We start from the raw sequence: 13523 nt of genomic DNA on the forward strand, positions 1-13523 counted from the left end.
CCAAGTCAGTCTTTGAAAATATCAGCTGGCACATCCTGGAGAGATCTTTGTCTCCAAAAGCTCCTGCAGTTCCTTTCTGTTTTTCCCCATCACCAAGTGAAAAAATAAAAACATTTGGCTTGATAACATAAATGCTGGCTGCAGGGCTGGTGACAAAATTCCCGCTGACAAGCTCAGTATGGTAGGGTAGGAGTAGGTGAGGACAGGTACGATGGTGGTGTTATGCTGTTAGATGCTCCTGTGAATCACACCAGCGACGTGGAAGAAGGTTGAAGAGACCTTGCTTGGTCTTGAGTGTTTCGTACCTTCGGTGTGATGTTACACCCACACAGTGTAGCTAATGTTTCAAACAAATAGTCATGTACTCTTCCAAAATACAGTGCTTGGGTGCAGCAGGCTGGAGGATATCGTGTGACAAACTCTTGGAAAGGACATTAGTAGAATTGGAAAGAAGATTAGTAGCCAAGAAAACTTTGTGCTGAGAAACCACCAGGTACATGGGAAGAAGCGTGGTCTCTCCCTGTGAGTACTGATGAAGTCTAGTAAGGGTGCTGAGGATGTTTATTTGTTAACTTTGCCATTCTGCAAACCAAAAGCCTATTTCTTTCCACCAAGAAACAGGAATGCAGTCAAAGTGAACCAAATCATACAGGTTCAGGGGTGCAGTTTTATAGTTGCTGTTGGTGAAAAGCAAAAATATAAAGGAAATGCAGTGCAAGACCAGCATATGTACTTCTCTGGGTCAAGATAAAATGGCACACGGAGGCTAAAGACTTGCTATCCTTAATTTTTAAGGAGAGGAAAAATGTGACAATACTTGCACTTACTCTGCTGAAAGAAGTTATGTGGTAAATCACAATTCCCTTTTACAGGCAATTCATTAAGCTCCTTTGGGGGGAGGATAATCTGCAGAATTCCCATGGAAGTCTGCATGACTGGTTCTCCTGCACAAGGTAATGGAGGGATGTCCAAGCTCTGCCACCTTCCCTTTGCTTGAGGCCAAGCCTGATCTGGGAGGATGGAAGAGTGTATAGGGCTGGGTGCTGGGCAAACAGCATGACGGGTGCATGCTTGTGTCCCCTATCCCCACCACTGTTGCCTCGGTGGGGGAGAAAGTCCCTCCCTGACTTGTAGGGGAAGCAGATAATGCTGCATGTTGTCCCACAGGTAGATTACCAGGCCATTGTGCTGAGATAGATGGGCATTTGACAGCTATGGTGCGGGATGGCATGTGTGCAGTCCTGCTGAGCCTGGGAGACTAGGATCACCTTTCCTTCCCATTGTTGTCCTGCTGTTTCTGCTGGAGACCCCCTCTGTCCCCTTAATTTAGGTATTAGTGCTGGGCTGAGGCTTGCATACCCCAGGGGTGGTGGCGATGATGTTCAGGTGTCCTCTGGGGGAGAAGATGGGCGGTGGCTTTGTCTGCGGTGAAGGTCTGGTGGCTCAGTGGAGGGATGGACGGCACAGAGCACCCTTGCCATCGTCCCTCCCTATCCCAGCCCGGGAGCGGGGTGTCTGCGGTGGCAGGCCAATTTCCCTGTCACAGGGAAGAGAGTGTAAAGCACGGCCTAAAATACTGCCTCTGCTTTTTTTTTTCCTTTGGTGATAAGGGCCAAATTCAATGAGGAGCCTGGCTTCCAGCTAAAGTTGGGATAATTTAGGAACTAAAACAGCTTTTAAATTTCTTTTCTGTATGTCTCAGTCTCCATCTATGATGGAAGTAATGGTACTTTCTTGTTCAGAAGGCAGACACATCCACAGGCATCTGTAGTCCTAGTTTTAAAATGTAGTAAGAGCAGTTATTAGGACATGTCAGAATCACTCCAGAATTCTTTATCTTTATTTGGTATAAATAGCTGCTTTCTCAAAATGGAGTTTTCTGCAGAAAGTGTCAGGTTGCAGCTCAGTTCTTGTTTTGTAAACTAAAAAAGTTTAGGGTTTTTTTTTAATTCTATTTTTGATGGTAACAATAGTTAAAACCGAAAATGTTTTCATGAAAAGCAGTTGGTGGTGAGGCCACTCCACACTCTGCTGGCTGATTGCCACGCTTCCATGTTAACCTGGGCCCCTCTGCCCCATCAGGGCTTCATCTGGTTTTGAAGGAGTATGCTTCCTTGGCCTCTCGATCCAGTTGTTTGGAAAGAGGAGCAGCTGCACTGAGAAACTCTTTTCTTTTTTTTAATACAGGTGTTTGAGTTCCCTTTTTGCTTATACCATCTGAAGTTTTTTGTTCCAAGGCTGAAACTGGGGTGCTAATTGCTATTAAGGTATAAAAATGAAAGAAGATAGCTAATGTTCAGTCATCCTTGGAGATGGGGGGAAGGAGGGGCCAGATATTTCTAAACCAGAGAGATTTACTGGTCCTGGCTGATTGTGCTTTTCTTTAAACATCACGATGGATTATAAAGCTTTCAGAAATACTGAGCCTGACCAAGCGGGCACGAGAGTGACTCCCATTGGCTGCCAGGTATGTGTTGCTATTTTCAAATGATCTGGCCAAAACTGGATAAAAGAATAAAACAGAATCCTTGAACACAAAGGCTGTGTGGTCACATAGGCTTTAAGTTTTAGAAGTTTCATTTGCAAGTGGTTTTAAGAAGAGCAAGAAGAGAGTCCATCATGGTGCCAAGGGTTTTGTTGTGGTGGCACCTGAGCGAGCCTGGGAGGAGGCGACCATTGCTGTCAAATTTTGGCCATTTAAAACCAAAATGGTTAAAGGAATATTGTCCTTTATTATAAAATTTTATAATAAAACCCTTAGACTTGAGCAAACATGTACAAAAGCTGCCACCTCTGTCCTAGGAGACTTCAGCCTAAAGTTGGGCTCCTGAAGACCCTGGTCTGGGAGTGGGGAGAGCCGGGTGCCTTCCTGACCCCCGTGCCTTGGGGCAAAGCACTTCTCTGCTCCGTTGTGCTTTTGGTCACTGTTGGTCTGTTTTTCTTGACCAAGCATCTCTTAAGACGTGGGAGGTGTTCTGCTGGTGCTGCCTGGTGAGGATGGCTATTCCTTGGAGGGGAAGTTATTTTTTTGGTTTTGACTGCAAAACTTTTATTTGAAACCCAAACTCTGTGTGCTCTGATACTGCATGAGAACTTGAAAGCAAAATCAATTATCCTTCTTTGATCAAGAAGCTGGGGTGCATTTGAGTGAGAAAGTGAAACTGTCCCCCTCTTGCTCAAGGTCTCTGACCAGGCTTAGTGAAATGCAGACAGCAAATGGGGGAGGGCGGGGGAGAAAAAAAAAATCAGTGAGGCTATTGTGAAAATCTTCCACTTCCAGTAGGCTGAGGGTGTGCGAACAGCGTGAGGCTGGTAGTCTGTGCTTGAAAATACAGGGTCCAGTCCTGGTGTCAATTACAGACGTGTAAATCACAGGCAGTGCTGCTGGCAGTGATGGGGAGCTGCTGAAAGGTTGCTCCAGCAAGGGACCCGCAGGCTTTCTGGCACAGACATGCTGATTCCTCTCATTCCTTAGCCACCCTTCTTTTCTAGCTGTCCTCGTGCGTTTAAAATAACAGGGGTGTGTCATGGCTGGTTGTGCTGCTGGGTTGGCCCCCAACCGTTGCCCAGTGGCTCCGGCTGAGAGCCAGCGGGGTGGCTCCCAGCGCCAGGGTGCTGTAGGTAGGGCTGTCTTGCAGCTTCCTCAGCCATTGCTTAAATCTGTCCAGCCCCAAATAACTTTTTCATTTGTTATACAGCAGTCTCCATCTGGGAAAGCTGGATGCCATCCCTTTGGTGCAACCTGGGTCTTATCCCTTCAGTGCTGCTGTGCCACTGGAATAGTCTCTCCTGCTTTTTTTTGACCCGCTTGTTTTAGTCTCATTTTATGAACCCCAGGACAGACCTGAAAATCAAGTGTGACAGCAAAGGTAAAAATGAGTTCCCTGGCCCCGAAGCCAGGTGTGCCACTGCTGCAGGACCCTGGGGCTCCCACGGAGCAGTGCTTTAACGCCAGGCTCTGCTCCCGGCAGCACGTGGGGTTTGCCGATGAGTTTGCTCCTTTATGGGAGCTAATTTTCCCCATCGGAGCTGGCGGTCTGTGCTGCAGCCAGCATCAGCCTTCCTCCAGCACGATGGCCAGACAGGAGTTCGGAAGCGATAAGTCCCATTATGGCCAATTTTGACACATGGGGTGGTTGTGGCAGATTTAAAAGCAGCTCCGTGCTGAGTATGATAAAGGAGGGGTGTGTGCTTCCTTGCCGATTGAAACTTGCCATTCGCATAGTTGCTGCTTTACACCAACACAGGATCTGGCCTCCCAAAAGGCAGCAGCCGGGTCTATTAGCTGTTGCTGTTCATATTGATGACTCTCTGAGCAGGTGCTGCTGCTGGCAGCAGAGCGGAGGAAACAGGTCTCCAGCTTTCGTTATCTTGTGTGATCTTTTTGTTAGATAACTTCATCAGCATACTTTTGAATCGGGCAGTTTAATTTTAAATGAAATCCAAGAAGCACAGAAGCAAACACTGAAAGATGTTAGGGCCAGATCCTGCAGACACCACTGTCCCGGGATAGCAAGATCAGTCTGTGGCTGTGTTCAAGTGTAAAGCTACTCGTGCATATAAGTTGAATCCTGAGTCAAAACTGAGGTTGGACTCAAAATTGAGGTTTGCGTGTAAGGGGTCTGATTTTTCTGATATGTGAGGATGTGGAGACCTGAGGTGGCTTCTCAGCGTTGGTGGTGGCCAGCACGGCTGAGGATCAGGGCTCCTGCGGTGGAAGAGATAATGTGAGATTTCTGAGTTTGGGGACTTTAGCCAGCAAATAACAAATATGTTGGCACAGCATGGGAAAGACATAAAAATACATATGTCAGAACCGGGGCAGGCTTTTAAGTGTTTTTCATTTAAAATGAAAAGGTCACATTGAATGGGATTGTCGTCTGGGGACTCATATGTGCACCTGCCAATCATATGGGGGGGACCTGTGTCAGTTTGTGCTGATGGCTGACTTGCTGTGAGCTTGTCTGCGCTTAAAAATTGATGACTGGAACGGTTAAAATGACAATTTTCCTTGTGGCGGTCAGGCTGAGCCATCTGCTCCATGAAGCAATGTGAACAAAGGATCCCAGTGCAAGGCAGCTTTATCCCAGTTTAACTGGTGTTCATGCTTCAGCTTCTGCAAGTATAGCCATACTGATTTAAAAAACAAAAACCAACAAAAACACAAAAAAACCCCAAACCCCCCTAAAATAGAAGAAAAACCCCAAACAAACAAAACAAAAAACCCCAAATTATGCTCTGGATATTGGTAATGCTTTTGAGCGTAAAGGAGATTTACAAGTGAGTACAACTTTTAAGCAGTCAGAAAAACGGACACCACTCAGCCAGGTTGTTATGTGAGATGTGTAATTAGCACTTGCTGAAATTATTTTCACAGGTGAGATTTTCTTTTAAAGGGCTTGGGGAATCTGGTTACTTCAGTTTCTAAGTGACCAATGTAAAGTTATGCTAGGGAGGCCTGTTTTACTAAAAGTGCTGTCTGCACTTCTCTGAAACCTGGATGTCTTGCAGAGGTTTTAAACTGTCCATTTCTCAAAAATCTGAACCATGTAAGAAAACTCAAACCATACCAGAGGATTGATATTTAAATTCAGGCATTGTAAACTCCTCCTTTTAGATTTAAATCTGCAACAGGAAACCTTGCTTTCTGTGCTCTACTTGTGTGTTAAATTTATGTCTTTTTTTTCTTGAGAAATGTTGATTCTTGCTGTTGATAGTACAGCATCAGTATTATCAGACAGTGAGTGAATGGACTGTTTCTGATCATCATGTCTAAGGATTTCAGAGTTCGTTGATCTTGGCCTCTCACCTTATCTTCCTTTCAGCTTGGGATTGCATTTTTAACTTCTAATCACTTTATCATCTTTTTATGAGCTGTACCTTAGATTTAACTAGTTGGAAGAAACAAATGAAGAAAACAATCTTTTGCAAAAGATGTGGTAAAAATATTTGGTAAATTACTGTTCCAGTAGTTTGTGCAGAGACTCAGCGCTTTAGCTGTCATAGCCAATTTCTGCTGTTTGGGCATTGGCTTTAAATTACTTTTAAATGATAAATTGTCCATTGAAACGGTACATTAAAATAAGTGGTCTGTATTGCCCTAAGCATAAAAATGAAGATGCAGATGTCTATGTGTAGGTGTATACAGACTCTGAAGTCTTGGCCACTGTAGCCGGTCATCTGGATACAGAAGAATCTTACTGAGCTATGCCACATGGGAGCTTGACAGTGTAAAGCTGTGTTACCAAAGAGACTTTCCTCCTGTTATCTCTTGCAGGACTGTGATAGAAAGCTGCGATTTCTTGTTGTAAGATAAAAATCAGAATTAGCTGCGCACAGGCCACTGAGCATTTGTTGCGGTGGCTCTGAACTAGGAGGACCTCACTTTTGTAGAGCTAAAAGCCTGCCTGTTGTTACTATTTCTGTTGTAAAAGCACCTCAATATTCCCCGTAAAGGTTGTTCGGGGGTGTATCAAACCCAGAGGTGGCTCCTTAGGGACAGTCTTTGCATGTATTTCTCCAAGGATTTCAGTGGGGAAAAGACTCATGCTGGAATCGATGGCAGCAATTTGGGTATGTCTGTATTGTCCACTTCTTTGTCTTTCCCTACCTGAGCGTGACTGCAAGGGGCAGACCCTTTTTTGGGACTTATTGTTGTTTCAAGATCTGTTTCTCCTGCCTGCTTCCCCAGTGGAGCTGGCCTCTGATTAAGGTATTGTTTTGCTAAGCCTCTGTGTAGTCCTCTCTTCGGGGTGCTGCTTGCTAAGGGATGTGTACAGGCAACTGAGAAGAGGGACTTGGCGGAGAGGAGCTCTGTTGATCTCGGGATTTGGGGTCTTGAGTCTTGAGAAATGCTCCCCTATGAGAAATGCTTGTTGAGGTCATGTCTTGAAGATGTGTGGTGTGGTGGTGGTATCATGGCTTGATGGCTTGTGATGCAGCAGATGTGCAGCTCTTCTGGCACCTTGGGTCTGTACTCTTTGTCTGTATTCTGGGAATTTTTGTGCTCAAAACCCAGACGGACTTTTGCAGCCTTCTGCTAATGAAATGGGGTCACAAATGGAGTAGTCTGACAGACCTGCTCAGGTGGGCGTTGGTGTGACCAGTCAGGCTGTTCCTGTGGATGTCTGGCCAGGAGGGAGCGCATGCCTGGGCATCAGTGGGTTCCTGCCCCTCTGGGATCATGCTGGGCCCCGCTTGCTGCTGGGGAGGGTGGTTTCACAGCAGGCTTTGGCGGGATGGCTTGGGCAGAGCACGTGGGGTCATGCTCACCTTGCTACAGCAACCTCAGTCACAAGGCGATGGGGACAGCCGGCATGGAAAGTAAAGCCAGGCAGATGTAATTTATCAAGCCAAGTCTGCTGAGTCCTATAACTGATCTTGTAAATGTTTCTTGAGTTAAACCTGGTGAAAGACAAGCCTGAGCCAAGATCTTTTAAACATAGGTTGGGTCCCAAGAAATATTGTCTTACCTGCAGCTCCCGGAGGTGCTGTTGTGGGTTGAACTGAAGTGGTGTTGGAACCATAAGGGAATGTTTTTGTCTTCTGCCTTTGCAGATAAGACTGAAGGGCATTTTGCCAGGAGCCTGTGGGCAGGACCTAAATTGTATATAACTCTACATCATTTTAAAATGAAAAGTAAACATGCACAGCCATAATATTTGCTTGTACTTGTCTCCTCCTTGATGGATGGAGAGAAATTGCTCTTTGGCTGAGTTCACCTGCAATAAAACCCTACAGTTAACTCATCTTCATCCCAAGCCTGCAGTGAGTGGGAGAGGCCATTGCAATCTTCGGTTGAGTTTGTCCTTATCGTACCTGGGCACTGAGGATCCGGGGGACTTCTATACCTGCCTCTACCTCTGGGGAACCAGGGCTAGGTGGTGCTGCAGGGACTGTGGGGCTGAGTTGGGAAGGTGTCTCCAGCGTCAGGGTGGACCTCATCATGCTCATGTGGTGTTGGTGCAGTAGGGATCTACCACTGCTGGGGAGAGGCGAGAGCCCTGTCTCTCTCCTGGCTGCTGTAGCCTCAGGCATGGTATGGGGGACAAGGGGTCCTGGCAGGGGCAGGAAGCCATCCCACCGGGTGATAGGGTCCTGGACTGTGAGCCACCAGCACTCTTTTGCATTTTGCTGCATGTTGGTTGTAGACTTGTGGGCTCAAATGCACCCTCATGAGCAGTACATGTACGACAGACGCAAGCCTGAACTGAGCATTTCCATCATTACAACAACAAATAGCAGTAACCTTCTGTGCTGAGCGGTGATGACAAGGCAAGCCTGTGCTTGTCATGAGCAGAGATAGGGCCATCAGGGCGACCAGGATGTGGCTGGGACGGGATGCTGGCCATGGGCTGGCGAGGACAGGAAGGAGTGTGTGATTCAGATGCTGCCTATCTCCATGGGATGCACCCCGCCGTGTGTCCTGGCCATACCATGTGCAAGATGATGGTTGCGTGGCCTAGCTGTCCCCTCTGCTCTACTTTCATCTTCTGCAGAGGGGAAAACAAGACCCACTGGCACCAAGTCGGTCACTTCAAGAAAGGGTTATGTCTGCTTTGCAGCTACAGGAAAGAGCGAGGCAGTCTCTGATGGGAATTGGGCAGAGCTCCTCAGAGAAGAGGCTGTGCTGAGGTGGAGGGCAGTGTGAACTGGATGGCATTGTAGCTCTGCTTGCAGTACTGGTAAATCCCATGAACTTCAAAATGAATTAATTGATACCTCCCTTGGTGTGCCTAAGGTCATAGAGTTGAACAATGAATTCACTCTGTTCTCTTATTTTTTATGCCTCATTTTACGTCTCCTTTTACCCCTTGCCCTTCTCAGGGGCATTAAGAGCAGTAAAGGAGCTGTGGCTTGAGGAGGTACAAGTTGACCGAACTGTGGCAGCTGACAGCTGGTGCGGGTCGTTGGCCTGGTTTGAGGTAGTGACACTTACTTTTCAGGGGTGCCAAAAGGAGTCCAGGAGTATGGAGGCTTCTGCCTAAGAATCTTGGGGAGAAAAATGCTACATTTCCCAGAAGTTGTGTGGGTTAAACTGCAAGTTTTGGAGATGAGCCGTTGGGAAGCCCATCCGTCATGCATCACATGGGTATCTCTCTCTCTTCACAGGGCTGGGAAAGAAACCCAAAGTCGTGACTCTGGCAGAGCTCTGTGTGTCTTCAAAAGCCCCACTCTGAGTTCAGCCCACCAGCAAGGCTGTGCAGTGTGAGAACCGGTATGTAAACACGTTTCACAGGTGTGAGGGACAACTTCTCAGAAGGATTTGTGCCTTTTCTGACAGTAGCACCTTGTTCATGGCTCTCTCCAAGTCCTCTCCTAATGGAGTGTGGAGGCAGGGTGGAATCACTGCAAAATACAAGACAAGCTGGTGGTTCCCTGGTGGTGTTTGCACCCAGGGGCTTTGGTGGGGAAGGGCTTGGCAGCAGAGGGAAGCTGCAGGTATTCAGAAGTCATCCTGGACCATGGCACTGAGGCTTTAGATGCGCTCTGTGTGTTGTGTGACAGCACGCGCAGTTAGGTGATGTGGGGGGTAATGACAAATGCACACATGAGAAACGCACATACATGCATATATATACACACATGCTGTACAACTCTAGGCACAGGAAAACAAAGATGCGCAATGCATATATGGTATATACTATATGGTGGCATATGAGAGCTTGGGGGTGTATATACCAAATGTCTGTATATACTATATATGGCGATAAAAGAATGCATATGCATTCATGTTCTCTTTTTTTCTTTTTCTGTCTCTTCTGTCTTTCTGTGGAGCTGTTGCAAAACTACCAGATTCAACCTCCTGGGGAGCCTTTCTGGCCAAGGTTTTACAAGCCAGCACCTGCTTTGCCTGCTTGACTTCTTTCTATATTTATTCCTCTGCACCCGGTTTTTGCCTTTGCCTGCAAAGTGGAACTGTCACAAACATTTGTGCTAACTTTTGGCTGCACAGGACTTCAGCTTGCAAGACCCAAGTCCGCTTTTCTGCATGTTGGGGAGGAGGCGTATGTGTGCGTACTTGTGCATGTGTGCGTATGAGCATCCCTGGTCCTTGCTGTTTGTATTACGTGGTTTGTGTTCCTGTGATGCTGCAGCCGACCCTGTGTTCTCTATGGCATGCAAGCTGTGTGCTCTGCCCCTTCAAGACACTTTTATGAATCAAATACTCTCAGTGGTCCTGCTTATATAATGTCATTTAGATGAAATTAGCCACACTTGACCTGGTGGCTGATTGATAACAACCTATATTGCTGCGCAGGAGGCTTGGGTTAGATTTTATTCCCCACTCCCAAGCTTTTACTTTCCAGGGTTAGGACTGTGGCAAGGAAAGGGACTAATGGTGCCATATAGCAGGGAGCTCCTGGTTAGGCTGTGGTTGGACCACGAGTGTGTCCATCCCTCTGGTTTCCCTCCTCTGTGCTCTTTGGACTAGAAAGTGCTCTAAAGCAGAGACACTGAATGCTAGCTGATGCTTAGGTGCCACTGTTTAAAGTGAGCACTGTAGCAAGGGGGGGAGAGTATAATGCCATTTCAGCTGGGTAACAGAGGGGACATCCTAATGCTATCCTGGGGAATGTGAATCTTGGGGAATAGCCGTGTGGTGGGTCTCCAATCAGCAAATGCTGCTCAGAGGGGATGCGTGCTCATTCCCGGTCTAATGGGTACGACTTGTGCTTATTGAAAAGCATCGCTGGGCTGCCTGCCAGGAGCCAGGAACCAGCTTGTCGTTGTGCGCTCAGGCCCCTGAGCTCCCAGCCCCTCTAACAGCTATATTAATTTCTGACACAGGAGTCCCTCTAAGGTCACAAAGCCATTAGTCCCAGTTTTCAACCCTGGGAGCCATCAAATGTACCCTGCCTGACCCCTGTGTAAAGGCAGAGGCAGCGTGAGCAGCCTGCGTTCCACGGGTTTCATTTCCCTGTCCCCACCGTGAGTGCCACTGCAGCCTGCATTCCTCTCTGGTTCGGTAAGCCCTTTGCCTCTCGAGCTGACACAGCTGGCAGGGCGGGTGAGGTGATGCCATTTAACTGTTAAGGAGAACCTCGATCTGTTTGTGCTGTGGGAGCCCAGAGCAGTAATGGCTGGTGCACGTCTGGGATGTGGGTTTCTGCTGTTCCTGGTGCTGTCCTCCATACTTTTGTTCCCTTCCTTGACTTACATTATTCCCTACTTGATCCCTCTGTTTGTCCTTGCAAAAGCAATGCCATGGGAATTGTTTTCTGCAAGGAGCTGGAAAACTTGAGTCAGAGTTTGTAAAACCTGCACCTACCTGACCCTTCTTAGCCTGGTTTTGGAGCATCTTCAAGCACCGTGGCTACATTTCTGGTGATGGAAAATGTTCCTGGTGACCTGGCTGAGGCACATGGCTCTGGGGGAGGTTTTAGTGGGTTTTTAGGAAAATAATTGATCAGCTGCCCACTGAGAGCTAGTCCCAGCGTACATTGCATCAGCGTTGCCCTCGTGTACCACTTAGTGCCACTTGTAGTGTTGGCTCTTTAAAGCTGCGTTTGTAACTACCAGTGTAATGGACATGTGCTAGTGCTGCCTTTCAAGGTTTATATTTTTTTGCAGTGGTAGTGATGGATCACTAAGTTAAATGTGATTCTTTTTCAAAAAGACAGTAAGGTTTGCTTTTTTTTACCTAAAGTGAAGGTTTACATGTTTTATGTCACTTCTGATATCAGGAGCTAAACTCGTGCTGCCACGGGCCCCTGACCTCTACCTCGTTACTGGAGGTAATTGTACAGCCTCTGTCACTGCAGGATTTTGGCTCCTCCCGAAGCCTGTGCTTCAGCACCAGTGAGAGCCAGATGTACTATAATGTCGCTTTTTTACAGTTTGTTTTGGCCATACATGGGCAGAGTCAGCTCTGGAATTCCTTCCCTATAAATTCAATAGCATCTTGTGGGTGGTGCTGGGGAATCACTCTGGTCTGGTTGGATAGTCTTGGCGGCCTGCTCCCCTTGAAAATGTCCTGATTTGCACATTCCTGAGAGGCTGCCTGCTCCTGGAACTGATGGCTGCAGCTACTAGGAGGCTGTCGTCCAGTGATGGCAGGCATAGTCACCTCCCTGCTGCCTGCAGGTTGGCCGTTGCAGCTGAGGAGCAATGCTTGTGGGAATGGTGGCATAGGTATATTGCTCCTGTGTGCAGGCAGACTCTGCAGGGACAGTTGTGCCTGCTAAGCATAACTGTTCTTCCTCCTAAATTTGCTGTATCAGCTTGAGCATTGACCCTCAAGCCCCTCTCCAAGGGGGTGGAGAGGCTGGGTCTTCCCCTTTTCCCGCCTGCTACGAGATGCTGCATTGGGTGTCCCAGCAGGAATCAAGGGGTGCTGCCATCCTTGACCCTGCAGGAGGATTTCGCCTTGTCCAAGCAACATGTTCCTTTCCACAGAACTGTGTTTTTTCCTTTTGTAAAGCAAAATCAAATACATGCTTTTTGCTAAGCACCAGCTAGATGAGCCTGCCGGGGAATCTTTCCCTGCCCCAGGTGAGCAGCCAGCGCGGGACCCAACAGCAGAATCTCTCTAGTGGGACAGACTGTGAAGCCTTGCCTTTTCTGGCACTGAGCTGGTGTCACTATAAACACAGCCTGAATTTGCCTATTGCTTTCACAGAGTGCACCAAAACATAGTCCTGTGAGGTTTTCTGCTGATGAGGTGAGGTTTGCTGTAGGGGGTGAGGGGCGATGGCTCTTGCAGCTGCTCGTGTTGCATCTCCCCTGGAGAGGACAAAGGTGCAGTGTCACCTACCAAGCCAGGTGGGTCTGAGCCAGGAGCCACCAAAGTGCAGGTCGAGATGGTGACGCGTGGCCCTGTGTCCTGGCTGTGTGGATCAGTGACAGAGATGTGTTCAGCTCAGGCTCCAGAGGAGCAAGTCATCCCTGTGCCAAAGCCAGGGAGAGAAGGGTGATTTTTTTTTTTTTGACATCCTTTGGAGTTTTGATCTCCATATTTGGAAATGTTTACCCATTGCTCTGATCTATTGCAAGGGAGGGGAGGTGACTCAGGGTCTGGTGGAAGCAGGATTTGGATTCCTGTAGTAAGGTTCCCCCCCCACCCCCCCTTTCTTGTTTTGGAAGCTTGTTGTGGTCAGTTTTCAGTTCTCTCTTGCTCCTGGACCTTGTTCCAAATTTGATCTGCTCGAGAGGGAAGTGTGTTAGCGAAGGAGCTTGCCTGGATGGCGGTAAGTGCATCATTGCTGCTTTAGCAAGCAACTTGGGATTTTTTTTTTTTGTTTTGTTTAGTCAGATGGATCGCATCGAAGCGTGCGTGTTGCTGGTGGAGGCAGGCATGTGGATCGCCAGTCAACAGCAAGGGACCCAATGAAACCTTCTGTAGCAGGGAAAGTTGGCTTAGTGGATTGGTCTCAAAGGCAAAATGTTTCTTCAGGCCTAGGTATAAAGATAATTTAAGCCAGCTCCCATTCAGTCACGGTCTTCCTTTTAGTTTCACTGGTTAACGCAGCAAGGCAGCAGAGCACTGCAGAGTTAAATGAGTGTATATGCATGTGGTCAGC

At 47.6% G+C, this 13523-nt stretch overlaps 1 protein-coding gene across 6 annotated transcripts in view; it reads left to right on the plus strand.

Moving 5' to 3' along the window:
* LPP (LIM domain containing preferred translocation partner in lipoma) overlaps positions 1-13523 on the plus strand; it is a 356036-nt gene that overhangs the window by 15461 nt on the left and 327052 nt on the right. For 4 of the 6 annotated variants that reach the window (XM_064457579.1, XM_064457578.1, XM_064457583.1 and 1 more), the window contains exon 2: positions 9112-9217. The exons of 1 other annotated variant lie outside the window; for it this stretch is intronic. The gene's annotated coding sequence lies outside the window, so the exon portion shown is untranslated. Of the gene's footprint in view, positions 1-9111; positions 9218-12662; positions 13191-13523 lie in introns of those variants that run through there. One more of the 6 variants, XM_064457580.1, reaches the window with a different exon arrangement.

The sequence above is a fragment of the Phalacrocorax carbo genome, chromosome 7, assembly GCF_963921805.1.
Source record: "Phalacrocorax carbo chromosome 7, bPhaCar2.1, whole genome shotgun sequence".
Taxonomy (NCBI): Eukaryota; Metazoa; Chordata; class Aves; order Suliformes; family Phalacrocoracidae; genus Phalacrocorax; species Phalacrocorax carbo.